The sequence below is a fragment of the Acomys minous genome, assembly GCF_964271855.1.
Source record: "Acomys minous genome assembly, chromosome: 8".
In the NCBI taxonomy this organism is placed as follows: Eukaryota; Metazoa; Chordata; class Mammalia; order Rodentia; family Muridae; genus Acomys; species Acomys minous.
This window is the reverse complement of record NC_140489.1, coordinates 116,075,974-116,081,178: the sequence shown is the minus strand read 5'-3', so window position 1 is coordinate 116,081,178 and position 5,205 is coordinate 116,075,974.

The window sequence follows — 5,205 nt, the reverse complement described above, 5'->3', positions numbered from 1 at the left end:
GCCTGTAGCCAAGAGCCTCATGGCTAAGCGAACTGCCAGGGCTAGGAAAATCACCTCTGCAGTGTGGCTAGGGAGCACCAGTGCCTTCATTCCTTCTTGTGTTATTCTCTCTCTCTCTCTCTCTCTCTCTCTCTCTCTCTCTCTCTCTCTCTCTGTGTGTGTGTGTGTGTGTGTGTGCGTGCGCAACTTTGAGTGTCTTCTGCTTGGTTTCATCAGCTGCTCCATCATCTTCTTTTTCAAAGATGTCTCCAAATCTGCCCCAAGTCGGCTGACTTATATTCGTCCCCAGAGCCACCTGGTCTCCTTCCTGACAACCCAATGCACATGTGCTAGAGTGTTCCTCCACAGGAGGCCTCCAATACCCCCTTCCTTCAGCACTGCTCAGGACCAGGCACCCTGTGGCCTCTCCCCACGTGACCGTCTCCGGCTCCTTCCAGGCCCTCCTTAGTGGCCAGGATCTGGTGTTGGCCTCACGGGTTCCAGCTGTTTGCTAGTGTCCACACGATGCCACTTCCGGGATCCTCAGCAGCTCCAGCTTCTCTGGCTAAACCACCTCATCCTTGTCACAGGCAGTGAAGGCGGCTGTGGCTCTCTGGAGTCCTGTCAGCTTCTCATCTTTCATGACCTTGCCTGAGTCACTTCCCGTGGGAAAACGGTCCTGAGTCAGACTCACTCACCTCCTTCTTCTCCCTGTCACTGTGAAACCTGCTGTGATTTCTCTCCAAGAACTCCCACTGCTCCCCACAGCTACCTCCTGGCTGTAGGGCCATCAATTCTTGCCACAGCTGCCATAGCTGTCCCCCGAATCCCCACTGCCCTTACTGTATCTAGTCTATAGTGGACTCAACAGGCCAGGTGGTCATTTGAAAATGGAGGGCAGTTGGTAGAGTGTTTTCCTGGCAAGCATGAAGCCCTGGATTTGAGGGCAGCACCAAATAAGCTGGGTGTGGTAGTGCAATCCCATGATTCCTATACACCGGAGTAAGGAGTCTCAGACTCAAAAGTTCAAAGTCATTCTTGGATACAGAGTAAGTTCAAGACTAGGTTGGGCTACACAAGATATGTGTGTGTGTGTGTGTGTGTGTGTGTGTGTGTGTGTGTGTGTGTGTGTGTGTGTGTGTGTGTTTGAACACTGTTGTTCTGGGACACTGTGGAAGCTTTTGTATGTGGAGCCTACCTAGCAGGAGAGGGTCACCTGAGACCTTAAACTGAACAGTTGTCCCTGGTTCTGACTCCAGCTCTCTGCTTCCTCGTTGTCATAATGGGAGAAGACACTGCAAGATGCTGCCTGCCATGACGGGCAACTCTCTGTGAACTGTGAGCCAAAGTAACCTGCCCCCCCAAGTTGCTTTTGTCACAGCAATTAGAAAAGTAACTAATACGTACACTCCCATACCTTGTTTAATCACTTTCCATAGCACACATCTCTTTCCAAACATGCTATTTGATCAATTCTCTGTCTCTGTCTCTGTCTCTGCCTCTCTGTCTCTCTGTGCCTCTCTCTGTGTCTCTGTGTCTCTGTCTCTCTCTGTCTCTCTCTCTGCCTCTGTCTGTCTGTCTCTCTCACTCTGAGGCAGGATCTCATGTTCTTATCCAGGTTGGCCTGAAATGTTCTCTGTATTTCAGGCTAACCTCAAACTCACTGTAATCCTCCTGCCTCAGCCTCCCAAGTGCTGAGGTTACAGGTGTAAACTGCCACGCCCAGGATGGTGTTTTGTTTTTAAATCGAATCTCACCATGTAGCCCGGCTGGGCCTGAAATTTGCTGTGCCCAGACTGGCTTTGAATTTTCACTAATCCTCCTAGCTCTCCTGAATGCTTAGATTACAAGGTGAGTTGTTGCATCAGAGCCACTGTGCCTGTTTGTTGTTTTTTTATAGTTTGTCTCCTCTACAGACATCCATTTCACTATGGCATTTATTGACTACTGACAGAGTTCACTGTCTGGAAGGGTTCTGCCATGAAGGACACACTCGGCTCTGTAATGATGAACCAGACTCCGTCTGGGCTCCTCAGACACCAGCAAGGAGCTCCTGGGGAAGGAATTCATGCCCTGTCACCACTGGGTCCTCAGGGCGTTTCCTAGTGTCCATGTGGGTGTGCAAAACTATCTATTAAAGAACAGACAAGTGTGTCATTGAAGGTGCTTTTCTGACCAAGTGTGAGGTTTGGGGAACCAGGCAGATCATCTCAGAGCTGCACAAACAGTGTCATGGATGCTAAATCTGGCCTTTTTGCCTACCTGGGACCCTCACTTGCTATAGAACCTTACTTTTCTCGTGGCCTGGTTTCCAGTCACCACAAGCCCTTTTTGGAGCACTCAGGCGACACTTTCCAAGAACAATTAAGTGAGATGGGCAGGGCCTCTGCTTTTCTCCAAAGGTTCAGGGCACATGGGTGACACAGGAAATGTTGTGTGAGGTTGCAAACATGTTTGGGGGTACTCTATGTCTCTCCAGCTAGGCCTAGGCTATTGGTATCCTCTGTGGGGCAGCTTGGGCCTTTGTGGGCATCCTCCTGAGGGAACATGTGGGGTACAAGGGCTCAGCTCTGAGTGGAGAAGCAGACTTGACTGCACACTGAGTTGGGTGAGCAGCCACAGCATGGGGTCTGACCCTCTTCCCCAACCCCCATCCCTGGCTTCCTGTTCTACTGGCTTCCATCAGACTCTCAGAGATACCAGAAAGTACAGAGTTAGGGGAGGAAACTTAGCTTCCCAGGCCCAGGCTGGACCCCCAACTTTGGGGTTTCAGGCAGTTTCTATAACCACAGTCACATGCCCCTTCATGAAACCTGAGCCCCCTAACGCAGCGTGAGTCTGCACCCCAGCTCCCAGAGCCACATCTGTTTCTCATTTCCGCCCCAGGAAAAAAAAAAAAACGGTCCAGTTTCCATGAGTGCCTGGCTTAAGCCAAGCCTCAAGTCTCCCCTTGGCCAGCTCCGCCCAGCCCAGCTCCAACACTGCGCAGGGTGGGGTGAGGAACTGAGAGAGCTTTGCTCTCACGAGTGTGCTTCGGCCAGAAAGCCTGGGTTCTTAGCCTGGCTTTGTCAACTCCTCCCTGTGTGTCCTTGGGACAATCTCTTAACTTCTCTGAGCTTCTGCTCTCTCACTGGCAGAATGTGTTGCTCTACAGCCTGAGAGGTCATTAGGATTTGGGGACGAGGGTAGCTCATTAGGAATAAAAACCAAGAAGGGCGTGGCTGCTGGAGGTGGCCCTATGGTAGGAAGATGGTGGAAGCCAAAGCCCCTGTCCCACCCACACCCACTCTTGGTATTTGATAGCTTTGTGGCTGAATCCTTATGCTGGGAGAGGCTAGTCTAAGTCCTTCATCTGCCAGCAATTATTAAGCACCAGGATGTTTGTGTTGGTCTTCGGGCAAGAGTCAGGACTCCATAGTGATAAGCAACTTGCACTCTTTGGTGGAGGAGAGCCCCACATGTAGAAATAAATCCAATTTATACAGCAGATTTGAGATCTGTGTGAACAGAGCCAAGTCAGCCCCGGAAGCAACGGCTTCGGTCTCTTTCTTTCTTTTTGTTTTTCCAGAAAAGTTTTTTTTGCTAGTTTGTTTTTGTTTTTGTTTTGTTTTGTTTTAGAGACAGGGTTTCTCTGTGTAGCCCTGGCTGCCCTAGACCTGCTTTGTATGCGAGGCTGGCCTTGAACTCACAGAGTTCCGCCTGCATCTGCCTCCCAAGTGCTGGGATTACAGGTGTGCACCACCACCGCCCAGCCCAGTCTCCTTTCTGTTATCAGAGACCTACAATTTTAAAGACAGTTTCAATTTGATATTGTTTTTTGCTCTTCTGTTTTGTTTTTGTGTGCCCCCCCCACCATGGGAGTCTTGTGGCTCCATGCCTGCCTCCACCCTCCAAGTGGTAGGCTTCTGGGGTACACTTTATGCAGCACTGAGACCAGGACCCAAGGACTTCATGTGTATTGGGCAAGCACCCCACCATCAGAGCCCCTTGATATTGCTTCTCTTTATAACAAACTACACCCCTCTTTAGGGGACCCTCAATTCCCTCTGATTTTTGCCCCATCCTCCACATTTATGACATTAAGACGAGCTTCCTGCAGAGGGGAACTTAGCAGTGACCCATATAAAAGAAGGTCTGCACCTTGCATGCCACCCTGAGACCCCTGGTGCCTTTTCAACCCGGTACCTGCCTTGTCTACTTTTTTTTGTGAAAGCGCTAAGAAGACACTCAGGCAGGAGAGGCCGCCCTAGCTCTGCCCCACTTCTGCAAGGTTGGCAGGACCTGAGAACCTTGTGCAGCTCCGTGGGCACATGTCCTTGCCAGACAGCCTCTGTCTCTGGAAGGGAGTGAGAGTCAGGTAAGAGCCTGTCTTTCTGACCCTAGGCTGTGTTACATGACTTCATGGGTCTACTCTCAAGTTCTTCAATTCAGTTTCCTAGAACCTCTGCATCCTGGTGTTCAAAACACAGCTCTGCTGTAAACTCAGCTTTGTTGGGGGTTCATTTGCATACAAAGCACACAGATTCTAAGTGCATAGCTTGATGGATTTGGGTGACTGTGCATCCCTGTAGAACAAGAGTGGGTCATCCTGCAGCCCCAGGAAGCCACTTGTTCAGGCACTGATCCCTCCATCTGTGAAAGGTAAGTGCAGACGAGAACAGGAGAATGCGGGCCCTGTATATGAGAGAACTGGGGGAAAATAAGAGGGAAAGCCCTTGCTGGTACTTGGTGGAGATGTTGCATACATCATTACTGCTCCCTAGGGAAGTACTTTCTGTCCTGAGCCCTCCTCAGGACAAGGGTCAAGGTTCATGCAAAGCACAAGCACTCGCGCTCTCGCATACACACACATTCACACACACACACACACACACACACACACACACACACACACACACCACTCACGTGCCCACACTCTCATACACACGCATTCACACACACACACACACACACACCTTCTCACACACACACACACAAGTGCATGCACACTTACAGTCACACACATTCTCACACAGACAAGTACATGCACACTTACAGTCACACACATTCACACTCACATTCTCACACACAAGTGCATGCACACTCAGTCACATACACGTGCACAATGCACACACTCACACATACACAGTCTCACACACAAGTACATGCACACTCACAGTCACACACACATACACACACACATGCACACACACACATACACACCTGCCTAAGACATGAATATATATG